Raw genomic sequence first — 27440 nt, 5'->3', positions numbered from 1 at the left:
CACTGTCACTTCTAAGAAATTATGAACCTAGGCTGGTGCATGAGAAACCAAATTCAAAGGGAATCATCACTGCTTTGCACTCTTTTCCTTAAACCAAATCTTACATGTAAATGTTTTGGTACAGCACAAGACTAAATCGTGGAAGATTTGCACATGAAGTTTACAGTGTATTTTTATCACCCAATAAAGCTTTTGATTTCTTCCACTGCAGACAGTTTTAAGAGTGTTCATTTCACTTGGTGTTCTCAGTGTGCATTTTATTTTAGACTCAATTCTATCCTTCCACCTCCCGTCTCCCACCCGAAGCATTTGTCCTATCAACCCCCATTTCCCCCAGAGCAGCTCTCTGTGGTAGCATATGCTGGCAAAGCCTGGATAAGAACACAGTGTCTTTTAGTGGAGGGGATAGTAGGGACATCAGAGATTTAAACTTAGACTAACTGGGCAAAATGCTTAACCTCTTAATGGCTTGCCTTCTGCATGTTCCCCACAAAGCAGAATGGCTTTTTGAAGGCTACCATTTTAAAGCAATGAGAAGCTACAAAGCTCTTTAAACTGTTGCTAAACTTGGTATATGAAGTAAAAAGCCTAGATAAAAACTAATGGCCAGGGGTAAGGGGGACTGGGTAGCTGGTAAGTGGCTCTGCTGGTGACTTGAACTGAATCCCTGGAATCCACATAGTAGAAGGAGAGAACTGAATCATAGACCATATACTTCCATAGTCTGCACATGGCATTGAGTAAATAAATAAATAGTTTGAAAACCTAGTTGGTTCTAAATATACTAACTCTTTAGTTGTCTGCCCCCTTTTACGCATCATGGGTCTGTGGACCGGCAGCAATAGCATTACTTGAGGCTCTATTAGAAATGCATACAAGGGCTAGGAGAGCAGCTCAGAGGTACATCAGGTAATTGGCATGTGTGCCTCTGGGTCCTGTCACCAGCACAAGGAAGGAAGAAAGGAGGAAGGGAAGGATAGAGGGAGGGAGGGAGAGAGGAAGGAAGGAAGGAAGGAAGGAAGGAAGGAAGAACAAAGGAACAAAGCAAACAGAATAATAGCTCCCACTACCTAAAACCTGCATTTCAACCAGTCCTCTGATAATTTCTATGTACATTAAAATTTGAGAACATGGAACTAGAAAATCCATATAGTGAACTAGTGTGAAAAAATATGCAACTATTTGTGATGGCTTTATGGATCGTTTTTAATGCTGCCTTCATCTTTAAAGATCTCACCAGTTAATCTCTTACCTAGATAAACTCACAGAAGAAACAAGGAGACCGGTCCTGGGATCTCTACTGACACTAAAACCCACAGGTGTTCAAGTTTATTGCACCAAATGGTGTAGCCCTTACGTGGAAACTGTACATGTTCCATATGATTCCAATTATCTATAACTTCCTGATGCTGCTTAGTGCTATGTAATGTTGTGTGAATGAACGGCTGTTATACTCCACCACTTGGGAAATAATGACAGTGTCTGTACATGTTCAAAGCTGACAATTGTCTCCAAAATGTTCAACTAATGAAGCTACAGGTGCAGGAACCCTTGTATGTAGAAAATACGTCTGTACAAACTGATTGGCACCAACCAATACAGTTATAATGAAAACAAGCTCTTTAACTTGGATTCTCCTTATAAATGTGACTACTAGCATAAAGGGATAAAAAGGAAATTTATTTCACTCTATTCCTATGGGAAGATGATGATCAAAGTTTTACTGTTTTAATTCTGCAGAGGACTAGGTTTTAGTAAGCTATTTCTTTGTATGGTGACTAGAGCTAACTCTGGATCGAATATTTCAAAACTGTCAAAAGAATAGATTTTTTAACATTCCCCCATATACACAAAAAAAATGATAAGTTGGTGATACAGTAATGGAGATGCTTTACTGAATCTTCCTATATGAAGATAGATACATAGTATAGACACATAGATGTACATAATTTGTATCCTATAAAAACACATAGTTATTATGTCAAAAATTTTATTAAAAATCAATTAGTAAAAATTGCACACTATACAGAAATATATAACTTTTAATGTTCTGTATGTGTCTATTTTTATTTTTAAGCTTCTATTTATTTATTGGCTGCTGTGTTTGCTTCAGTTTTGAGAAAAAGCCATATAAACCAGGCTGACCTTGAACTCAGGATTGTCCTGTTTCCCTAGTGCTGAGATTACAAGAACACACCACCAGGTTTATCTGTGCTTGGTGTGTCTGAATCCTCAGATTATGGTGATCATAAATACATTATTGCATGCTTCATAATTTTGTCTGATTGGGGACATCAGAGAAATATTCAGCTGGTGCCCTGGTACCTTACTTGTTCTTCAATATTGAAATACCTCCATAGTGACTGCTAAATAGAGGTTGTTCTGAGACTTCCAGGAGCCTCCTTTCCTTGCTCAGACTTTTGTATTATCAGTAATCAGAGGATAAATATCAAGCATATCTGGGCCTCCAGAACTGTGCTATATAATGTGCTATGTTCTGACAGGTGAGTTCTGGTGAATCTCTGTAAAAAAAAAAAAAAGAGCACTGTCCAGTAAAGGCCAATAGAATTTGAAATAATCTGGCCATAACAATCAGCTGATGATCACGTGGTTTCAATAAAAAAAGGCAAGTGATTCTTAATAATCTCTGTGCTATTCCTGTAGGTTAACTGCAGTGGTAAAGTGGACAACTTTGAAAATCAAGAGTGTGATGGATGGTCAGTGAAGTAGAAGATACTACCAATACGTTTGTCAATATCAGAGATTGGGGCAATGGTTCTAAAAGTTATAAATCTCCTTCCTTCTGAGAATCTTAATCTGGCTTAGAGCCCAAGAACATCTCTCATAAATTCTCAAGTGATTCTGATGCAAGTGGTGCAAAAAACCATACTTTGAAAAAAGCATGTGGAGTTCCTATGCACTATTGAAGAGCTAACCATACTTTGAAAAAAGCATGTGGAGTTCCTATGCACTACTGAAGAGCTAACTTGGTAACGTGTTTTTTCGTAGATTCATTCTTGAAAATGCTTCACATGAATCTCACACATGCGCAACATCAGACCAGGTTGGCAGTGCTTGTTTGCATGCTTGATCCTGCCTAGACCTTTCAGCATCTCCAATATCTAATTTAGTGTTCAGCATGGGACAGAAAAGCATTAGTTGGTTCCTCATACATTAGTAAGTTGGTGGGGAAGATGAATTCCAAGCAGTGATCATATCGAACACCTGTATAAATTGTTTTTGTTTCTTGAAGCCTGCAATAGGATACACTTTACTATTCTCCTTCAGCTCCCAGGATCCTCCAGTGCTCAAAAGCACTTTCACGTAGAGAAAATTGCCAATCTGTACCTCCATGAAAAACTATAGTCTTCTCAACCAATGTCTTATTTCTAATGAAAATGAGAACACGAACTGCAGACGCTCATTTATTATTCATAATTCTGCACTGAACGCAGCTTCTCCAACATGTAACCCCTTCAGCACATTAGCACAGAGAGACATTTCATGAGTGCTTTTGGTGAGAAAGAAGAGGTTTCAATTAGCCATGGTTATTGCCGCTGTTCAGTTTACTATAATTATCGAATATTCTTTCCAGAAGGCAAGAGCAAAGACTAGCTATTTCCTTTGAAACAGCTGATGAAACTTCAGTATACATTACCTAGCCTAACACTGAATAGGTGTGAAGAGATTTTACTGTTAAAGTCCTTCACAGCCAGGTATGGTAGCTCTGTATCCACTGAGACTGTACCTACGAGACTGAGGCAGGATCACTTTTGCCCAACAGTTCAGGACTAGTCTAGCCTAGACAACCTAGCAAGACCTGCCTTGGGGAAAATATCATGGGTGTAATTCTACTGTTCCTTCTGTTTTATAAAATCACAGAATGGCCGAGAAATTACATGACACCATCAAGGAGCACACGCTGAAGCTTCTGATACAATAAAGCGCTCCTTGGGTGCTTTGCCATGGACCTTCAGAGGACTTCCCAGTGGAGGAGCTCCTAGTTAAGCATGTCTCTGTAGCTCGTGAAGTAAAAGTCTACTTATTTTCTTGGCGTCTGTAGTTCATGTCTGCTTCTTAGGAAGCAAGAGCTCCACTGGGGCTTAAGATCAGGTTCTCACTGCATCAGCGATGTCAACCAGAATCCTGCTGCAGACTCAGTCAACGAAGTTTCCCAAATGTCCTTATCTCTACATGAGGCTGGAGTACATGAACTCAACACTCCATCTGCTATAAATCCTAAGTTCTATGTTCAGAAGTAGATACCCTGTGTCAGGTGTCAGTGTGCATGTGAGGCTTAATCTATGTTCTGCTCAGATTCCTCTGTGGAGAAGTACATCATGACTTAACTCTGAAGTAACAGGTTTTATTTGAAGGAAAATAACATGCAAACAGAGACAAGGAGATTTTGATGGATAAGTGGTTGATGAAGAAGTTTAGAACCTTGTCCAAGGAGATAGCATCAAGGGTGTTGCCCATGCCTAGACTCAACAAAAAGTACTTTTTCTGTGTGTTATTTATACCTCTGAATAAAGCTTTTTAAATAGGCATAATTGCAGGCAAAATTAGGCCAGATAGTGTACTTGGGAGGAAGAGGCAGACAGATCTCTGTGAGTTCAAGGCTAACCTGGTCTACAGAGTAAGTTCCAGATAGCCAGGGCTATACAGAGAGACCCTGTCTTGAAAAAAAGAGAAAGAAAGAAAAGTAGATTAGTGACTGTGTTAGTAGGTTTTACATTGGTATAACCAATTCCTGAGATAATCAACTTATAAAGAAAAAAGGAATATCTGTTTTTGGAGGTTTCAGTCCAGGATAAGTTAGGCCCGTTCCTCTGGGCTGCCTGGTGACGCTCATAAACTAAACGCTATGTGGAAGAAAAAAGAAAGACCCAGCATCCCATAATGCCTCAATGCTGTTCTCTCAGTAATCTAAAAGCTACTTCCCAACTTCACCACGGTGGGGACCAAGCTTTTAACACATGGGTTTGGAGGTCTAGTTTAGCAATGTCTGTGGTATCTAAAAAGAATCCTTGGACTCAGCCTTTGCCTGTGCAGTGCTTAAAAACTATGAGTGCTACTTTCCTTCTTTGGCAGTGGGACGTCTCCGAATGGAACTCTCCAGAGGGGAAGAAAAGGCGTTCGAAGGCAGATTCGCTCTTCTTCCACTGTGCCGGAGAGCAGCAGTAAATTAATGTTTACAATGAGGTGACAGCTGGCCTCTGCAGCGCACCACAGTCACAGAAGTTCAGTTGCGGGTATCCCGAGAACAGAATTCAAGTCTGTTTCCAGTTAGCATCTCGTATAAAACCATGCTCCATCTGTGTTTTACCACATCCAGCTGTGCCTTCCCAACTGCTTGCCGAACTTTCGCTTCTTTGTGAAGACTGCCCTGCAGGGCTGCACAGACACAGTCCCCGGAAGCACATATTGTGAGTAAATACTGCAAAGACAACACGGGGCCATGTACGTGTGCTCTTTCCAAGTGACTGAAGCCTTGCATGGTCCACATTCACACCCTTAGATAGTTCATCAAGTCACAGAATGGAAATGCAAACTATGAAGTGAGAAACTGATTTAAAACACATGAGGAATTTTTTTCCAACTATTCTGATTCCACCTCATTATTTTTTGTGTATTAAAACTGAGGTGGCAGTCTAAATATACTTTAATTTCATATGTAATTTGATCGGTTCAGTTTATCATTTAATAATCGCCAATAAAATTGTTCCTTTTGATTTGATCCAGATCTATACTGATATGCCTCTCAAATTGATCTCATTATTGGTGGAGCAGAGGTGTGCAAATATGTGACTCACTGTGGCAACATCCATCAAAGTTGAGCATGGAAAGTGCTTGTTGTGCAATTACTTTGCTGGTGTTCATCCTTTATTCACTCGGTCTTGGCATGAAGTTATCCTGCCTAACAGACTTGTAGTGTGATATGAAAAGAAACCTGCCTGGGCTCCAGGAAGATGCCATAAACATGACAAGAATTCTATCATTTTATGAATTCTACTCTTAGTTTGTATCACCTGAAATTTTTCTCTACTGACAATATTATGACAATAAATGTCAAAGTCAAAGTTTCCCTTTTGAGTTAAAATGAAAAACAAATGAGGACTATATTCTTATGAAAATTAACATTATAAAAATGAGGATTCCAGCTGCCAAAAAGCCCACCTCTACCACAAATCCTAAAATCTATATTTTTTTCAAGTGATAAAATAATCAATTTTGGTTTATTACATAAAATGGGTATTTATTTTTAGTGAAATTGCATTCCATTTAAATGCATTATATTTTTATTAAAATATTGTTCAATATTTTAATACTGGTTCAACAAAATTCACATATGATCTTTTCCTTATAAAAAATAAAGTCAATTTATTAAAATTTAAAAATAAGAATTTTGATAGCAATAATCTCAACTTTATTTTGAGAGATACACTCTGTAAAGCATGTTTCACTCAAATAATAAACGATGTTAAAGAAAATTTCTCTGCTAAATTCACAAAAAATAATCAAAGAATCCTAGCTAAAAAAAATAATAATAAAAAACCTGGGCAAGCCAGCAATGAATCTGTAAACATATTTATACTTAAAAAAATATTGTAGGGGTTGGGGATTTAGCTCAGTGGTAAAGCGCTTGCCTAGCAAGTGTAAGGCCCTGGTTTCGGTCCCCAGCTCCGAAGGGGAAAAAAAAATATTGTAAACATCAATGGACCAGAAAGATGGCTCAGTGGGTAAAATTACTTGTCATGCAAACCTGAGGACATGATTTCAATCCCCTGAACCCATCATGGAAGGACAGAATGAACTCCTAAGAGTTGTCCTCTGACCTACACACACACACACACACACACACACACACACACACACACACAAAGAGAGACACACACACACACCTGGGACACATACAGACACACACAAATGCAGAGCACATTTAAATACACACACAGAGGTACACAGACACACTCATTCACACACAGACACTAATACACTCATACAAACATACACACTCACACATGCTCACACACACTCTCATACACACACACAGACTCACAAACGCACACACACATAATGAAAAAATAGATGTGTGCTCATGAGTAGTATGTCTTAATGAAAACCCCACTTTTAAAGAGAGTTACATGTGGTTTCATTCTTTTGCAATGGTTTTGTGAGTTAATTTTAGAATATTCAAGATTTGGTATTTGCATATCAGGGCTTAACATTGCAGGTTTGCCCCATAGAGAACTCTCCTTTGTCATCTTGACTGTGCGAGGGGAGAGAAATGACTTACCTGTTAACAAAACAGAAGAAATTATCCAACACCAAAAGCTCTACATTTGCCTTGCCACAAGCCTTCAGTGTCTTCTCTGACAGCTATGATAATCACCCAGTGCTTAGGGCTCCTGGAAGCTCTCAGCTACTGACAAGGGCTGCTGCTCTGGGTTAGTCAGGACTCTGTGCTAGCCCACTTCTCTTAGCCTATCACTTTGCACTCCGTGTTATCACCACAAGTTCTAGCTACCATAGAGGAAGTGCATACTTCCATGCAGAGTCTTTATATTACAGAAAGAGCTGAGCTCATCTTCTGAGATATATAAATTTCCTGAATGGCTCATATCCCTGACATCATGGGGTTTCATTCTAAATGAGCAACGCTGATATGGAATCTTTTAAAACAAAATCCAGAAAGTTTAACCTCCATTTACATGCCATAGACCTGTTAAAGTAGCTCTTCTCCTAGAAGATGCTTGGACCTGTTCACCATGGCTGCTGTGACCCGCCCCCTGCTTGTGATGCCTGTCATCTCTCCACACTGGCCCTCATAATGCCCTGACGGTCCTCTCCCTCAACAGTCTTCTTGGCCTCTATGAACACTGAGCACATTTATTCTCACTCCTCCTGGTAATCTCCTCCAGCCTTCAATTCTACACCACCAATCATTTCACAGTGTATCTCTATTCCTCTAAAACAATAATTACCAAGTCCTAACATTTGGTTATACTATAGAGAGAGAGAGAGAGAGAGAGAGAGAGAGAGAGAGAGAGAGAGAGAGGGAGAGAGGGAGAGAGAGAGTTATACATATGTGTGTGTACACCTGTATGTACATAGAGGTCAGGAGGTATTGGCTGTCCTGTTATTTCCACCTGATTTCTTTCACACAGGGTCTTTCAATGAACTTGGAGCTAGGCTGGTGACCAGCAGCCCCAGTAATGTTCCTTTCTCCACCTTGCACAACACTTATGTGTGACCACACTTAGCTTTTTACAGGAGTGCTGAAAATTTGAACTCAGGTGTTTATGCTTGCCCAGAAAGTACTTTCGCCTACTGAGTTATATCCCCAAACCCAAGGATTTTGAACTTTATATATCGAAAAGGAAAAAGTCATCTTACATCAACACCTTTACTCTAAATTGGCTTGTTGCTATAGTTTGGATGTGGAATGTTCCTCATAGGCCATGTACAAGTCTTTAACTTGGAACTGCTGGGAGGCAGTGGAAATTCTAAGGGCCAAGGCTTAGTGACGAATCTCAGGTCACTGGGAATATATCTTCAAAGGGATTATGGGATGTCAGCCCTTTCCTGTCTCCCTGTTTCCAGACTTTGTACGATAAACTTCATTCCACTACAGGCTCCTTGCCATGATATGTCGCCCTCACCCACATGATCCCCAAAGCAACATAGCTGCCTGACCATAGATTATAATCCCCCAAACTATGAGCTACATTAAGTCCCCCTTCATTTGTGACTCATTTGTGGAACTATGGAATTTGGAGCAGAAAGCCTGATCTGGGAAGACCTCTAAGAATCCAAGGTCAAGGCTACAGAGATGTCTGTCATGCACACCCAAACACTTGAGTTCAGATCTCCAGCAACCATATAAAGGCCAGACATAGTCGCACATTACCTGTGACCTCAGTCCTGGTGGGAACAGAGACAAGTAGATTGTTGGAAGTACGCTGGCCAACTGAATTGGTGAGATTCAGGTTAGTAAGAGGTCCTTCTTGAAAAATAAGGTAGAGGGTAATCCAGGAAAAAAAGTGATGCCATTGACCTCTATCCTTCACAAATTCTCTCTCTCTCTCTCTCTCTCTCTCTCTCTCTCTCTCTCTCTCTCTCTCTCTCCCTCCCTCCCCCCCCCCCTCTCTCTCTCTCCTTTTCTTTCAACTAATCTTTGGATATGTTATTAATCATAATTCCATGATCATGCGCTTCCATTTCCTGCTACCATTTCCTGTTACAATGTCTTATTCATCTCTGTTGCTTTTGGTGCAGTAAAGATTAAATCAAATGTGGACAAGCCTTTATCTTAGCCTTTATGTTACTTTGATACAGAAGGACAGCTGTTTAGGTGCCTTCCATGAGCTTTTCTCTAGACAGCTAACTTCATAACTGCACATGAACAAGTCTTGTTTGTTTGATTTGTTTGGTTTGTTTGGCATGACCCCAGCCAGTTCTGAGGCTGAGGTGGGTTTATTTTTTCCCCAGTCTTCTTTTACACCATTTTAATTACATGCAAGTACTAAGGTCAGTTCTAGGTTAAGGGAACAAGCGAGACAATAAACACAAATAGTCATGGAACAAGCAAAGCAATAAACAAAGTCCTGTGATCACTGTTTCCAGGGGCTTATCAGGATGACCAAGATATCTGAACCTACTTCCCTGTCCTGGCCCAAAGTCATATCCTTGCCTGAAGCCTACTTCTTTGTTCTAGCCCAAAGTCAGATTCCTGCCTGAGCTTACTTGAACAAGTTTTAATGGGCAGTACTAGTTGAGAATCTAGGAGGTATAAGAATGCTTTGAAAGTGATATTCAAAGCATTTAATGTTTAACATTATGTATTAACTGAAAAGAACTTTTAAGAATGGTGAAGTTGGTTTTAAAGGCAAAAAATTAAGGTATATAATTTTAAAGTAGGTTCTGAGATTCTCATTCCAAACAGCAACATACAGTAATAAATGTTTCCAAAATAACTAAAACTCTTTCTTCCAGCCATAGTATCTATTCATAGCAATGTAGCACTTAGGTTAAAATTTTAAAAAATGAAACACAAGTTATATGTTATTTAAGTAAATGTATATCAGAAGATAGAACAGAGTGGGCCATTTGAAATAGCTTTATCTTATCTTTTGTTTTAAATGCAGAAGAGACAGGCTATTGCTAGCTTATTTATTTAAAGCAACAATCACCACGTCTCCAGTGTTCTGTAAGCCAACGTCCTCAAGCCCTGCTCTTTGGTGTCCTATGACAACAGCTTCATCATGCCTTGGGGTTCATGTTCAGCAGAGGCCACCAGAGTTTATGGATGAGCTCTGTGGAGAATGGATGAGAATCTAAGCTGGTCCCCTTTAGTCTTTCAACAGCTTCACCAGCTGCATTAACAGGTATCCATGTACTCTCTTTGATAAGCAGGGCTAGTTAGCAAATTCTAGAAAGTTGAATGCATGTTAGAAAGCCTGCCCAGGCCTGTGTGCTAACTTCAGACCACTGCAATCCAAGCTGAAAGGCAATGGTAATGCAAAGGACATTGCCAGTGATAAAATCAGCACATGATCAGTGTGGTCTGACTACAGCAGTAACAGTGAATTCATTAATCTATGCCATTGTGTTGCAAGAGGTGATATTTAAATCACCATAGTCATGTGCAATAGTTTCTAAACTTAAGATGGAAATCTCAGAGATAGTTCATTTGATAAAATGTTTATTAGACAACAAGACAATTATTGAAGTAGTAATGCATGACTTTAATCCCTGGTCTGCATAAAGGAGTCCCATGACAGTCAGACCTACATGGTAAGACACTGTCTCAAGGTAAAGAAGGGGTTGGTGTGGGTTGGGATGGGAGTGCTGGTGATGAGCTTGCTCGGCAAGTGAAAATGCTTGCTGTAGAGCCTGACGACCTGAGTCTGACATCTGAAATTCACATGATAAGAGAACAAACTCCTACAAGCTGTCCTCTAACCTCTACATATACACTGTAGACATGCAATTTGACCCCTTAAATAAATAAATAAATAAACAAATTAAAAATTTTCAGAAAGTTGAGTATAGTGGTGTGCAGTTGTAATCCCAGTGTTGTAAAAGCAGAAAAAGAGACCCCAGAGATTGAACTCTAGCCTTTTCATGCACACTTATATATATGTGCACACACACACACACACACACACACACACACACACACACACACACACACACACACAGACAAATAAACAAATTTAAACAAAATACAACAAAACCAGCCAAATTAAACATTAATGGTTTGCTGGGGAATTTGGTAGTTAAAAAGACCCCTTAAGATATACCTGTCTTCACCAAAATGAACTCCTACACTGGACTTCGAAACACCCCAAATAAATAAATAATAATATTTCTGTACACTCAACAGAGGTGAACACTTTCTATAACACTCAACAGAGTAACCTATCTCAAGCTTAGAAAAGTCCTGAAGAAGGCAAGCTATTCAATTCCATCAAATGTTCACTCCAAGGGATTGTCTCTGTCAAAACCAAAGATTGACTTGGAGCGAGATACCAGATATTGTGGTCTGAATAAACATTGTCCAAAGACCCAGGTGTAAAATGTCTGGACACTAGACAATGGCACTGGGAGATGGGCAAACCTTTACGAGGTAAAGGCTAGTGGGAAGAAGTTAGTTCCTTGTGGCTGTGCTCTTAAAGGGGGCATTAGGAACATAGCCTCTTCTCTCTCTCTATTCCTAGTTGAACCATTAGATGAGCAGCTTTTCTAACACATACTTTCCACCTTGACATTCTGCCTTGCCATAGGCCCAGAGACAATAGAGTCAACCATGGACTGAAATCTCTGAAGTCATGAATCAAAGTAAGCTTTTCCTCCTAAAAAGCTAATATCTCCAGTACTTTGTCAAAGTATTGGGAAGCTGAATAACACAGGCTCTGATCCCACGTGTGCTGACCAACCATATGCCCTTGAGGAAGTCGTGGACTAACATCTGCTTCTGTCTGTTGCATATATTCCATAGAACTGCACAGTGACATATGGGAAAATGTTTGTAGTAAAAAACAAAATAATCAAGTGTTAACTCAGTTTAGACTTCCCTTGACCAGGCATTTTTAAGGTTTATGCAAACATAGCAGTGCACTGATACTCTCTCTACTGCTAAAATAGAAGGTTCTCCATATATGAGTCTCAAGGTTGGGTCTTTGTCAGCTCTGCTGAAATTGGAGGAGTGTCCATGCTTGACCCTTACACGTGGAAAAACACTGTCCTTTTTACATAACAGCCACAGAAAGATGCCCCTAGTAATATGTTAGGCAGCACATTCCCCACCCACAGAGTCAGGACAGGATTTCACAGCCCAAACTCTCCTGGGGAGGACACTAAGGGACAGCAAAGGCTGGTGGTGCAGCCAGTACCTGTTAAAGGTCACATCCTACTTTTAGCCCCAAGCAGAGACTGTCGAATGTGTCCTGAGTTGCCATTCAGTAGGGGATCTGGCTTTAAATTTTTTCCTCTTCAAAGTGTAAGTTGTAGCCACCCCATCCAAGCCAAGGTGAAGAACAACTTTTTGCTTGTGTGAAAAATAAGGCATCCTCAACCAGGATGAGATGCAGGCTTCTGTCAAAATTGGGACATTACTAAAGAAGTTGCAAAACTGGAACTTTTTGTGTCCTGTTGATAGGAATATAAAATGATACTGTGCTGTGATAAGGAATGTGGAAGTCCCTCAAAAGAGGGAACCTAACACCTCCATGTGACTTCTGGGTCTATACACAGAAGAATGGAAAACTGGCTGTCGTAGAGTTCTATTGTGATAAAACACCATGGCCAAAAGCAAGTTAGGAAGGAAAGGGTTTGTTTCGCTTATACTTCATCACAGTCCATCATCTAAGGAGAACAGGACAGGAACCTGGAGGCAGGAGTTGAAGCAGAAGCTATGGAGAAATGATGCTTATTGGCTGTCTCTTTATGTCTTGTTCAGCCTGACTTCTTATAGCCCTTGGACCACCAGCTCTGGGGTGGTACTGTCCATAGTGAGTTGGCTCCTCCCACGCAACATATGCACTATGGGCTTGTCCAGAAGCCATTCTGGTGGAAGCATTTTCTCAACGTGTCTGGCGGTTCCCTCTTGCCAAATGACTCTAGACTGAATCAAGTTGACATAAAACTGGCTATCCCATAGGGCTAAGTTCATAATGGTATCCATGACAACACTACTCATAACAGTCAAAAGGAGGAACCCAGGTCTCTAGGGACAGAAAAATGAGTTAACAACATGAGGTGAGCACTTACAATATAATACTCAGCAGATTAAAAAAAGGAAGGACATTCAGACATGCTGCTGTACAGATAAACGTGGAGAACATTATTCTCAGTGAAATCCATCAATTAAAAAAGGATCAATGGTATGTGATTGCACTTATGGGAGAACTTGAAATAGACATAGCTGTAAGATGAGGAACATAGCAAGGTTTGCCAAGAGCCAGGAAGGTGTTTGATGGTTGTGCTTTCAGTCTGTGAGGATAAAGTTCTGGGGATGCTAATGTCAACGTGTCTGGAGAGGGCTGAGATCAGTGGACATATGAATGCACTTAAAGCTTGAACTGTGCCCTGAAATATGCTGAAAAGGGGAGGGCACGGTGAGTCACATCTGTAAACCCAGCATTGGAGGAGCTGAGGTAGCAGCATCACCATGAGTTCAAGGTGAGACCTTCTGAGGGCAGAACCTGGCACATATATTAAAATGTTTGGCATGTGTGCTCTCTAATTGGTTAAGAACCTAGGTTCAAATCCTGACCCGATTATTTCTTAGTCACACAATCTTAGGCAAGCAGTTAAGTCTTTCTGTGCCTCAACTTTCTATGCCTGGCAGTTTTCATACATTGCTTAGTGGGTGACTACAGGGGAAGTGCTCAGAACTGGGTTAGCACATGATAAGCACTCTACAGATCTCTGATGTTAACAATGGTAAGAGACAGGCATCACACCATGAGAGAAAGGAATCTCTCCTGCCAGGTCCAGAACTCCTAAGGCTTGGAGCTGAAATAAGGGTCAGATGGATGGTGAAGACCACTGGGCTATTGCAAAGTGAAGAAAGATGAGCGCAAAGGCAGGTCTATGATGTGTGGCCACTGTGAACTTCTGAACCTTCCTTCCAAGAGCAACGCAAGGAAATGAAAAAGAAAGAAACTTTGTTCATATTTTAAAAGTCCAGCGCTAATTCCTGTAAAGTCTGACCCTCCATAAGGCATTTCAGGCTCACATGTTAAATTTCTTTTTTACAGTCTTCTTGTTAGACTTCACACCTGATCAAACATCTGCAAATGAGCTAGTATAAAAATTGAAACCCCTGAACTATACGGCCAATCCCCAAGCAGACCTCCAGGTACAGACTGCCTCACACCTCTGAAATCTAACTGACACCTGCTGTGGGTATTTGTGGCTAAGATGGGCCTATGACCTTGTATCTCCCCCAGTACCTACTAAGTGAGATTCAGAGGTGAGGATCTTGCATGTCATATGTTGTCTCTACCCTTATATTGGAAGTTAGACTACAGTCTTGGACCATTCAACTTGGAGGTCTTATTGATTGAAGACAGATGTGTTAGAAACTCTGAATTACGAGTTTCTATTCAACAAAACAAAATAAAACAAAGCCAAAAAGCAACCCATAGGCAGGCCTTATTATGAGTCTACATCTGACATCCAAAATGATCCAAAACTTGAAATTTCTGAAATGCCATAGAATACTACAAATAAAAGAACAACACATTCAGCCTCACATGACAAAGATGACATTGTTTAAAATGACAATCAGTGTATGTGTGCAGTTGTATATATAACGTACATGGATTTCATTAGACCTCAGTCCCACCCAAGATATGTTACTATTAAATGCAAATATTTCAAAATATGAAACACTTTCAGCTCAGGCTTTTCAGATAAGGAACACTCAGCTTGTATTTCTCTTCTGGGGTTAGGGGTGGGGGACTGCTAAGGAGCTGAGCAGCTTGCCTGAAGAGTAGCTGGGACTCAGACCCATGTCTTCTGACTTTATATTTAGTGCTTTTCACTGCTATCTTCTGCTGTCTGTTCCAAGAAGTACCTTAAACCCAATACCCCAAGATGTCTCCCAGAGCCATAGAGTATTGTAGATGTGATAAGCTTTGACATCTTCAGCCCACGCACCAAGACTCCACTGGGCACACAGGCTTAAATGCATTTCAGCATTGTCTGTCAATCGGACACGTCAAAGGCTGCTAGGAATCTATTCAATATTCTCTTCCATCTTCCAACCATATAGCTATCTGTGAAGCTATGCCCTTCAGATTCTATTGCAGAAAAGGTAGCCAATAAGACAAGCAGGAAAGAATAAAAATCTTCCACAGAGAACTGACTGCTCTGTTATCCCCTAGTATAGCAACAGTAGCCTGGCCTTGGACCCATAAGGGGGGAAAAAAATCAAAGATTTGGGCTCTAAACTAACATTTTAACCATGGAATTCTTTGTTACAGGGCCTAAATTTTTACACATCTTATCTGACATAGTTAAGGCTCTGCTAGAAGATGCTTACAATCTCCAGCTGATACATGGATGTGTAATTCCTGGTTAGTCCCTTGCTTTTATACTTGTGTGGTTAATAAGAATCACATTTACTTGAAAGAATAACAAGTAAAAATACCCATTTGACACATTTCCTGTTGTCTTCAACATGAAATGACAGATGCATGATGTCATTATGAGGGAGTCTCCGAATGCTTCTTCTTACATTGAGAAGTACTGGAGGGGGGGGAAGGGTGGCACTACTGGTTGGGTCTCTGGACTCACAATAGGGGGCTATTTCATTCTTCTGACACCCTCTCACTGCTGTGGTAAGCTGAATGAAAATAGGGCTGGCTTTGAGCACAAGTCTCCTGGCTTCCCAGGAAAAGCCAACATTCTTCACAAAAAGACTCTTCAAAGGGCAGGATGTGCAGCTAAATCTTGAGCTACATTCTTGAGTTACATCCACCCACACATGGGGAAAAACATCCCCGTCAGCTTCACACGTACAAAAAGCACAATGAATGTTTATCCAGGACAGAGAAGAACGCAGGAAGAGAAGGGAAGTGGGGTCCAGCACTAGGAAGACCAATGGGCATGTGGGAAAAACAAGCATCAACCCTGTGACCTGGAAGGCAGAGATGAAATTTGCCTCCATGTGCTCTAACAGTCCTGAGGGAATTAAAAGAGGTGACAATACCCCAGGAAAACTATCAGTTGAAAAGCAATATGACAACAATACAACAACAATTTGTCCAAGTACAGACTGAGCGAACAGTGCTAATAAGTCACTATTAACTCGCTAAGAGAACATGCAGCTTCTTCTAGCCTTGTGCTACTTGCTTATGCTTTCTAGTTTATTAGGTATAACTGACACTTGACCTTTCACAATTTGTATTACCACAGTTTTCACAAGGATAAGCCAAAGCAATTCCAAGTTCAAGTAGATGGGAAGTCTATTAGAAAATTATCAGACTGTAGGTGGTGTGTGGGGTGTTAGCTTCACATCATCAGGCAGCATTTGTAATCAGAATTAGCTCATTTTTCTACCCACATTTTAATAATTAACTTATAATAACCACTAGTAATTTCTCTTACCTGTGTTAGCAACCTATTTGCATGCTTCTCCATTACTTTCTTTTTCAATGTTGAAGATAAAATCTAAGACCTTTCATATATTAGGCAATGCATTCTATCACTGACCCACACCTACACCTACACCCACACCCTCATCTTCATCCACACCCACACCCACATCCTTACCTATACCCACACCTACAAGGCTCTTTGAAAACTGAATTCTCTTCTTGTCAAATAAGACAGAGATAAATTTTAACCAAGCCCATTATCTTTACCTGTAAATGAGCAGTGTCTGTGTAAAGTGGTCCTGGGTGATGTCAGAGGTCTCACACTAGAGACGGGTTATTTCAGAGCTATTCACTCTGTCCTGAATAGATACTAAGGTCTCAGTGGTGCCAACATGGTACAGGCATGTGAGAAAGACTCCCACTTGAAACTCAGCTCTATACCTTTCCTATCCAGTACTCTTAGAGTTATGTCTACCCATGGACAGGGAAGCTACTCCAGCTAGCTTCACACCCCAGGCCACTACACCAAGTCCATATCAGGGAGCAGGGAGAAAGAAAGAAGTGAGAGAAGAGAGAAGGGAGGCTGGTGTGGAGGGAGGGAGAAGACTATGCTCTGCTGCATTCTTGGGTGGCACTAAAAGAGCAACAAAGAGATTTGAGAATGGCAAACACGTGCATGCAGTCAAAAGACATAAGACAGGAGGCAACACTAGTAGAATTTTGGAACTAAACATCACTAAGAATGCTAAATCTTAAAGAGAGCAGAGAAAAACTTGGGAAGAAACTTGAGTTCCATATCGAAGCTCTGCAAGTCTGCTTCCCAAGCAACTAGCAAAAACAGACAGCCAGAATCATAAGGTCTCAAATAATTACTACCCTCCATCATGCTGCAGGAAGCACATGGAGGTTATAGTCAACTTAAATGAGAAGACTGAAAATTGGAGCAAACAAACAAGCAAAAAGCAAATATCAAAACAGAAGCAATTCAACATGGAAAACAGTTTACCCCACACACCAGTTGTGCTTTGGGTGCAGTGAGATGAAATCAAGACTGACAAGAACTGATTTGGAGAATTTCCTCCAAGAACACAAGGTCTGTAGACTATCTAATACAACCGAATGTGTGTAAAATGATTTAGATAATTAATATATAGTTCATATTTTTTTACTAACAAAAGAAATTAGATTAAGGCAACCAATAACTCTAGAGGCAGAGGACAATTTAGCAAGGAATAAAAGTTATAATAATGTTTCATCTTGCAATCATTCATGAGTAGGATTTTCCAGAAGCAGTTAATCCTTAATGAAAAATAAATTTAGTAATAATTCCATGTTTGGAGAACAGGACCAAGAAGGATAACCTAATAAGTTTGTGTGAATGAGTGAGTGAGTGAGTGTGTGTGTATGTATGTGTGTGTCTATGGTAGTGTAGTATATGTGTGCGTGTGTAGTGTGTTAGAGGTAGAAGGTGGGAGAGATCTAATTCTTAGCTCCTTTTATAAATAAATTTTTTTAAAAAACCTTAAGTATGAAAAGCAAAAGAAACAAACATATACTATTTGGATGTACAGAGGCAAGTACTAAACAAACCAGCTAATTAAATGAAAGTGTCTATCTCTGATGAAGAAGAAATGAGAGGAAGAATATGAATTGCTGTTCTCACAAAAACTTTGTAGAACTTTAAGAGTCTTCAGATCACATGAATATATATAATAAATATATCAAAAATTATATATCATATATAACAATATTAAATATTCAATATTATAGTTATAAGTGAATTGTCCTAATTGTAGCCTAGCATTCACTGCTATATCATCTCAATAATTAGCAGTTTTCAATAAAATGAAAGCTTTTCATGTTTGCACTGCTTTAACCTCATTGTACTTTTTATTCATTTTCTTGTCTGTGTGTGTGTGTGTGTGTGTGTGTGTGTGTGTGTGTGTGTGTGTGTACTGCTTGTACTCCTGGTGCCCATGGAAATTAGAAGAAAGTGATGGATCCCCTAGAATTGAAGTTACAAATGTTTGTGGACCACCTGATCCTGGGTCCTCTGTAAAAGAAACAAATGCTCTTAACCACTGAGCCTCTCCAGACTCTTTCTTTCTTTAGTTTTTAAAAAGTTTTGTGAATGCTGACAATTGTTAAAATGGTTAGGTAGGATTTGAAACATTTCGTCTATTCCCTGTCTTCCCAGAGCACGGGAGAAAGTTGGCTTTAAGCTCTAATTTAAAACAAATCTGCTCAAGAAATCCTGCAATCAGATATTTAGAAATATAGAATATGCAAAGATTTCTCAAAAATAGGAAACTTCCTCTGCCTGAGTCACCACAAGGTTCTCCTACCCTTACTGGTAGTGGTGAGTCTGTATTTGTCTTTCTCTGTTTCTCTTTCATTCATGGTCCTGTCAGAGATTCTCAGAAATTCACAATTTGGCCTTTTGACATTCATTGAGGGCTGAGGAGGAGATGGCCAAGCTGTGCATCTTTCTGGCTTCAGTCATCTCTGGCTAGACAGATACCCTTCAGTAGGTTTCTAACATTCATGGAGGTCTCACCTATGTTCAGTTGCTGCCATTGGCTCTATTGACAGAGTGCTTTGAAGTGGACATTGTCCTCTTCCTGTAACCCAAAATAGCATTTCTTTTTGCTCAGCATCTACCTTAGGTGAACCATCTGCACACAGGACATTCTAGTAAATGCTTAGTCATCCTTAATCTAAGGTGCCATAGGGACTTGGTCTAAGGGTCAGGAATCCTAGAGAGCCCAATGTTTAGAAGCTATAAAACTGTACCTCTGATTTTGATCCCATTAAGGAGAAATCAAGTTGTAACTCATATAAAAAGTAGTTATAAATCTTTTGTCAACCTATGTTTAAGATATGAGCTATGAAATGAAAGCCATGGGAAACCTGTTTAGAAAAGAACATGCTCTAGAGTTGGGATGTGAAGTGTTAATGGTTTGGTTTCCAGTTAGGCACCTCTAGGAGGCTGTAGAGCCCTTAAGAGGGGAGGACTAGTAGGTAGACGCTGAGGGCTGAGGGATATGCCCAGGAAAGGGACTGTGGGACTCTCAGCCCCTCCTCCATCTCTTTTACTTATTACCCATGGGTTGAGTGGCTTGATTTGCTGTCAGTAGATTGTCAGTCTACCAGGGGCCTATCAGGACTGAGTCAGCCCAGTCACAGCTGGAATCTCAAAAAACTCCGGCAACCCTTGCTTCCTGCAGGTTCCTGATTCTCTCACATACATTTGTAGAGGCATCTGGCTAACACACCAAGAAATTCATCCTTTGACTTTCTTCCTTGCTTTCTTTTTAATCAGTTGCTAAAAAGGCCAAGACACTTGAACCAAAGCTTCATTTATTGGGTATCTTGAGGAATCTAATCTGTAATGATAAAGCCTACCTAGTCTAATATTCTAAGCAGGATATAAATCTCACACCACATGAAGAGAGAATTATCAAGTACATTAATGATAAAAAAATATGGGGTGTGGAGAGCCTCATATTCTAATAACGTAAGAAGCACAAAACTCAGGCAGGTTGAAACTCTATTGAAAGTAAATTGTAGGTAAGATGTCAAACTTCTCTTTTAAGTTAAGTCTTGATAGGCAGAGCATTTTAAAAATAACCTTATGTTTGGCAGAGTGTGTCATCAGAATTCAAAGTTTATCTAATTTTGATATTTCAAATCATTCTAAACTTCAGAAGCTCTGTGTGCATATTGAGCATTTGACCTTTTATGATATGCCTAGCAGGTGGTTATCTAGGCACAAATTTCTCACTTCATAAGCCTATTCTGGGATATAATTATCTCAGCATTTTTGGAAAGCCTGTTTTTATATACCATAGTGAGCATTCCTGGTCTCTAATCTTAAACACATCGATTTGAGGGATCTCCCAAGAAGCAGGCTATACCAGAGTACGCTCTCCTTCCCTTGGCTTACTTATTGCTTTATCAGATACACATACTGCCAAATACCTCATATGGGCAGGAGCATCAGAATACCTGTAATAGAGTCTTCTCTACACATACGATGGGTTTAGGAAATATACACTGCATAAGAAAAGTCCAAAAATAGTATTGAGACTCTCTGCTGACAGAATTTCTATAAGTAAAAGGTTTCAGGTTAGACAGATGTAATAAAAAGCAGAGAAGATGGAGTAGGTGTGAGGAGAGGGAGATTTCTAGGCACACAAAGCCATATCCATTTCTCCCAAGAAATTTTTTTAAAGGTTTTTAGAAATCGGGCAAGCAGTTAGCATGAAACCAGATCTTCAGTGTTAGATGTTTGCTTAAGTAGATTTCAACTCTGGCATGCTTTCCTTTCCGCCATGCTCTCCTTTCTTTCCGCCCTTGAGAAAATTACTTAAATGCAGAGGAGACAAAGGCCATGCCCAGAGCTGCTGGGTTCTTACCAGAGAGGAGGAAACAGAGAACAGTTGAAATGCCTCAAGGGAACCACAAACCAAAGTAGCCTCTAATTGTCAGCTCTGCCTACAACTACCTGAAGACAAGACCGGCTTAATAAATTACCAAGTAAATACCTCCACATGGTGTTATTACCTCGCAGCAGGAAGGCTCCATTCTGTGGTAGCTAATGCAGTTAAACATCTCAGAGTGTGATCTAAAAGGTGGTCCTTGCAAAGGCCTCTGTGCAAAGAGCAGAGGTACAGGCAGCTAGGGCAGAACCCAAAAGGCATCTTGGACTAGTTTTCTGTTCTCTTTGTCATCGTCCCAAGTCTTAAAAAATGGGCTCTGTGAAGTAAAACTCAAAGGCTGTTCCCTCCACAACAAAACCAAGCCACTGCCCAGCTTCAAGCACAGGGGATTTCCACTGCTTTAAGGTTTTGCCTTTGAGAAAAGTACAAGACTCTGGAAAGTGCCACAAACATTTAGAATTAAACAGAAGTTGAGAAGAATGGAGAGAACGTGGGCAGTAGTGCTGATACCAACTGCCTACATAGCCTCACTCTCCACACGCGGCACCCTCAGGTGGAGCAATGGAAGCTGCCTCGCCAGGATAGCATTCTTTCATGGAAAAGAAAAATCAGTGATTCTGTGCTCCCTTCTGCAGCACATACATTAAAACCGAAACAATCCAGAGGCAATGAGCAAGCACAACCCATGTGCAAGGATGACACCCGAATTCATGATGAGTACCATATTTTATACAGAGAGAATCTGAAGTTTGGGGATAGGGAGGTGGGAGAGAATCCCGGAGGAATTTGGGAAGGGGAATTAATACGATTTTAAAATGCTGGGTGAAATTCCCAAAGAATAAACAAAAGCATTCTTTTATTTTTCAAAATAGGTAATTTAAACTTTCAAAACATTTAGGAACTAAGAGCTGTTACGTCTGAACATGAGGATCGTAGACTTTTATTATTCCATAGGTCAGGAATGCTTGATGTATTTTGAAAAGTATACAGTTCATATATAATCACTATTAGTATCTAACATTCATGGTGACCTTACTCTGGTCCTGACAGTACTTATTTAATGTCTGCCTCTACCTCATATATGCGAAACACACACACACACACACACACACACACACACACACACACACACACCAGCCATTATATACTCAAAAGGTTAAATAATGTCTCTGAGGCCATACACCACTAAGTAGCAGACTGGGTGAATATGGTTCAGTGGTAAAGAACTAACCTAGCACTTAAAAGCCCTAGGTTTCTTCTCTAGCAGGATAAAAACCACCAACAGAAAAAGTGACCATTTGAACCGAAAATCCCACTGTAGTAGACTTTGCTTTTGAGTATTTTTCATGGCAAGCAGCAGAGTCAAGAAACCTGGCTATTTCCTGCAGAATGGGAGAATGTTAGGTGCCCCCTGGAGGGTCCACTCCACATCTTTTATTTTACTTTTCCTTTATTTGTTATCCGAAGAAAGTGCTTTGAAACAAAACATGTTAGTAATGCCTGGCCTTTGCAAGTTGAAAAGTTCTTTAATCAGTTCCCTGTGGCCTCCCCATGCCTGCCGTCAGCAAGGTCCTGTTTTAGGCCATCTGCATGTGGGCTCTGCATTCTTTCCTATCTGAGACCTCTCTCTTCCGGCTTGCACCACTGGCTACCTAGGCGAGAATACTCCAGAGAAGGCTGAGGCTGAGAGCCAGCTGGGGGGTCCACAGAATGGACGTCTGTTCTGGTTGCCATAGCAACCAAAAATATTCCTGGCACCTGGCAGGCGTCTCCCTGATGTGGAAATCATACAACTTCACATGTGCTTTCTCTTGGTTTTCAAAGCACTTGTGAAATCTTCTCCCAGGCAGTAGACTCCCTGAGACCTCGCTTGGACTGAACCTACCCCCAGTGCTTCGAACCCCAAGAAGCACTAGAAAGGAGCTGGAGAACATGAACTGTTCCCAGTAGCATTGGTTTGAGTCCTTTTATCTTACCTTGCTGCCTCCTCACGTTGCAACCCCAGCCCCCCCACATACCCCGTATGATAACGACGTCTCTGTTGGCTGCCATTCCTATTTGCCATGCAATGGTCCCCAGGATGTCCTCACTTCCTGTGAATGGCTACCATCTGTGCTCACAGAGAACTCAGTTCTTCAAATGTGCTTATGTAAAGCCTGACCTTCATTTTGGAGGAGATAAAGGTCATATTTTCTTTCTTTCTAGTAGACTCCTTTTCAGGGACTTTGTTTAGCATTTACAAATGGACATCATTGGGAGGGGAGTTTTTTACCAAACACCAAGAGTATTGTTAGAAGCAAAGACTTCTACGTTTGGTTTTGTTTTGTTTTTCATTTACATAACCATGGAGGGTCACTTAATCTGTTTTTAACCCCAACAGAACCAATGAGCTCAAGAAATCTGTCAGGCCTCCACCCAGAAACATAGCCTCAGATCTCTAAATGCTGGGTTTTCTCCCTAAAGCACTGCCTTACCCAAGCTCCACTATCCATCCTGCTCACCCAACAGTGGGCAGCTGGCTAAGAGCTACCCATAGCTCACGGTTCACACACTGAACTCAGCTGCTCTTTGGAAGTTGAATTTGCTGGAGGGCCAGCTTGTGCTCCCTTATCTAAGCCCAAGTTGTGCTCCCTTAGCTAAGCCCAAGAAGAGAATGTCAGCTGGCCAAGACATGTGTCTACAGTGCACGTAAAAGGATGTTCTTGTCAATCTAAGGCCCCAGAGGGAGTGTCTTTTTAAATTTTCCAAAACTGCACTTGGCTGGCTTAGAGTGGCTCTCCATTCCAAGAGAGTTTCCTGGTATTGAAGAAGGAGGATGTATAAAGCACAAGGCAGGTACTAAGTCTCAAAAACTCAGTTTTTCTTCATTACCACATTGATTACGGGCAACAAACAGCCATGGAGTAGAGCAGGTCCCTGTGTGGTTAAAGGCTCAGCAGTTCATTTAAGAGGGTAGTTTTCAGGTAATGTTCTCTTACCAGGCATTTTTAATTAAAAAGTTCAATGTCTGAGGAGGAATGCCAAATGAATAGGGCAGTGTAGGAATCCCCTGTTGCTGATAAAGAATTTCAAAACCAGGACAGCAATGGTTTATGCTGTTTCATGCAGAAAAGACCCTTACCGTGGGCTCCCATACCTTGTTTTTCCCTTTATTTGGAAGGAGAAAAGGTAGAATTTATGCACCTTAAGAAAATACAAAGTGAAAAATTGTGCATCAGAACAGCAAAGACCTGTTTCCAGGAAATGGATTTTGAAAGGAAAGCCTCGGTGTCCTAAGGTTGAAACCCGGAGGTCTCCTGACTTTGAATGTGAAGGATGAAAGAAACCCTATGTCCAGGTGCGGGTCAGGCGGGCCTCATTTCAGCTGCTACAGGAGGCTGATTAAAGCCCTGGTTGTGGTCCAAGAATATCCTGGCAGTTAGTATCCTGCATTAAAATTTATAAACCACAAAAGACCTTTTCTCACAGAGAAGTTAATTCAGGCTGCATAGCCTTTGAAAAAAAAAAAAACCCTTTAAAAGAAGGTAGTCATCAGAAGAGGTTGTATGGAAAACTAGAAGTCAGTGATGCTTTTTACTCCCCCCAAAATGTACTAAAAATACAGCAATAGGGATTTCAGAAGGAAGGGAAATGGCACCACGTATAATTTTATTTCAAAGAGGTCCCGGGAATGAGCTATGGGATTGCCAGAATTAACTTTTAACGGTAACCAAAATATGGGAAGAGTATTACAGACTACAGGCCCTGACTGAAGAATGGAAACTGTCTCACCTTGGTGTCTCACTCTCTGGAGACTCAAGGTCTGTAAAAGTCCCCCAATCAGTGGCCGCCCGCTGTGACTGTCCCCAACCACCCTGCTGTCTGCCCTGCCCTCTGTAACTCCCCACTGAGCTTCATGGGCCCCTCCTCTAGAATACCCTGGGTTAACCTGGCCATCCTTCAGTACCAGCTGCAGCTCAGAAAGCCGTTCTAACCCTACAGGTTAGGAAAAGTCTCCCTGCTGTATCAATACCCCTCATGAGCCTGCTCTTACCTTAACCCTTGGCAACCTTCTCCAACGCCCAGGCAGGGTGTGTGTGGTTAGGTTGGTGCTTTTACTCAGCACTGTATCCAACTTGCACTTATCCACCCAACATCCCCAGGAAGTTCTCATGAAGTAAATGAAGCCTCCTCCCTAGGACTCCAGCTTTCTATGTTCTCTTATAGCCCCTCATTACTACACATGCTCAAGACTTGTAAAGAGAAATGCTTGAGTTGGGCTCATTATTTTAAGACATGATAGATTGGTCCTGTTATTTTGGAGTCTGTTGTGAGATAGTACATCACAGTGGAATTGAGTGGCAGTGCAAAATGGCCATAGAAATGAAAACTAGAAATAAGAAGGAATTAGGGTCATTCTATCCCTTCAAAATATGTTTCCAATGTCATGAATGCCATCTAATAGGCCCCATTCCTAAAGATCCATGACCTCCCATAGTACCAAGTTGGCCTCCACCTTCTACAGGCCTACCACCTCTTGTGAGTGTCAGCTTCTCTCTCTCTCTCTCTCTCTCTCTCTCTCTCTCTCTCTCTCTCTCTCTCTCTCTTTCTCTCTCTCTCTGTCTCTCTCTGTCCCTGTCTCTGTCTCTCTGTGTGTGTGTGTGTGTGTGTATGTGTGTGTTTGTGTGTGTGACAGAAACCCACCTGTCTCTGCCTTCTGAGTACTGGGATTAAAAGCATGTACCACCATGCCTAGCCAACACATCAACTTTTGGGGAGAGGGTATTCCAACCAAAATATATGCTTCATGTATTTTTTATTCCAAAAGGACCTGAAGGATTGGCTCTGAAGTTGGTATTCTGAGGATATTGGTAAAGAAAATGAAGTAGCAGCAGCAAGGTAAATCATTAAAAACCAGGTAGTCACAATGCTGTTACGTGGTTAAGCCAAAGACAATCAGGCTGGTGGGCAGTGAAAGCATTTCTCCACAGAAACAGAAGTGAACACAAAAACTATGCTCCTAGCTGTCCCAGAAGTCAACCTGCTCCAGCCTATACTGCACCTGTGGGACACACCTGGAAGATTAAAGGAAACATCTGGAGGGGTACAGGGCAGACTTGGAGGATTATAGGACACACCCAGAGGGTTTCAGATTCAAAACCCAATCTCAGATGTACTCAGTCTTGTTTTCCTCCTGACTTATGTAATCGGTCATTTCACCCACAACAAAATAACTTTCTGGGGCAACATTATTAACAGCATTAGTAGTTATTTTACCTATTTGCCGAGTGCCAACTTTATACAGGACACAAGGATAACCATTCTGTGCAGAGTTTCTGCTTATCTTCCACAGACCTCTAGATGAGAACAAAAGCATTAACCTGTGCTTTGGTATCTACACAGAAAGCTGGAGAAGTGTGCATAGGTTCCACAACTAGACATAGTAGGCACACAACTGTTCTTTTGGCCTCCTCTGCAGATTGTTGTGGCTATCTGGGTGCAGAGGAAGCATTTGAAGTCTTTGAGTCAGCTTGAGCTGAGTAGAACAAGTCTTCATGTTTCAGCTTATAGGAGTTGCAAGATGGGCACCACATACACACATGGGGTCTGCTCAAGACCCTGATCTTCATAGAATCCATCAGTTTGCTCTGAAATGAGGCTATGCTATATGTGCTAAGTGAGACTTGAGGCCAGCAAAGCTGATGGGCCCAGGAAAGCGTTGGATCAACATCTTAGGAAATGGCAGCCTTCTAATGCTAAAACTGAGAATCTAGAGTGTTTTACAAGAGAGGCCAAAGCAACTAGGCTGGTGCCTCAGATCTCCTGGGAGTGACCCATGTTGCATAAAGTTTGGGCTGCCCTCCATCCATGCTTGGCTCTTCCTGCCAGACATGAAGCCTTCCATAACCTCTGTCCCTGTCTGCCCTCTCAATCTATTTTCAGATGTGACTTAAGCTAATGCTGTGGAGTTGAATTCTAGTCAGTTCTCAAGTAGATGTCAGAAAGATATGCTGCTTTATTCAGGACCATGGCTTTTACCTGCTTTCACATAGAGCAAAGGGATTCTCTAGTCTTCGTTCAAGCCTACTCTAACCTATATTCTTCTTAGAATTATTTTTAACCTATTGGTCTTATCTGCACATATCATTTTTGCTACTTCGGCTATCTGTTAATTCCTTTACACCAAACCTTAAAAGAAGCAAGGCTTCTATTAGAAAAAAGCTTTCTCACTGAGTGGGCAATGAGAAACTTTAATCCCATGACCATCTGTTTAGTCCAATGTAGATGTAACTCACACAAAGGTAGAAGACATGGGCTGCAATGTAGGGTCCCACGCCCAGCACCAAATCAGAAAAAGGAGATGTTACACTGGTAATGGGAAAATGTGCACAACAACTACAGT

General features: G+C 41.0%; 1 protein-coding gene, 1 long non-coding RNA gene and 1 other non-coding gene across 4 annotated transcripts in view; 2 read left to right on the top strand and 1 right to left on the bottom strand.

The window, feature by feature from the left end:
* The window catches only part of Mylk4 (myosin light chain kinase family, member 4), a 77871-nt gene that overhangs the window by 38235 nt on the left and 12196 nt on the right, over nucleotides 1-27440 (bottom strand). The window lies entirely within an intron of this gene.
* LOC134482851 (uncharacterized) overlaps nucleotides 13243-27440 on the top strand; it is a 23968-nt gene continuing 9770 nt past the window's right edge. Inside the window, exon 1 of the long non-coding RNA XR_015641264.1 lies at nucleotides 13243-13391. This is a non-coding gene — a long non-coding RNA (uncharacterized LOC134482851). The remainder of the gene's footprint in view (nucleotides 13392-27440) is intronic.
* Nucleotides 21678-21788, top strand: LOC120098054 (U6 spliceosomal RNA). Its single transcript, XR_015642091.1, has one exon. It is a non-coding gene; the product is annotated as a U6 spliceosomal RNA (small nuclear RNA).

This window comes from Rattus norvegicus, chromosome 17, assembly GCF_021556685.1.
Source record: "Rattus norvegicus strain SHRSP/BbbUtx chromosome 17, alternate assembly SHRSP_T2T, whole genome shotgun sequence".
Classification (NCBI taxonomy): Eukaryota; Metazoa; Chordata; class Mammalia; order Rodentia; family Muridae; genus Rattus; species Rattus norvegicus.
The sequence above is the reverse complement of the archived record's forward strand: the minus strand, read 5'-3'. Positions and strand labels throughout refer to the sequence as shown.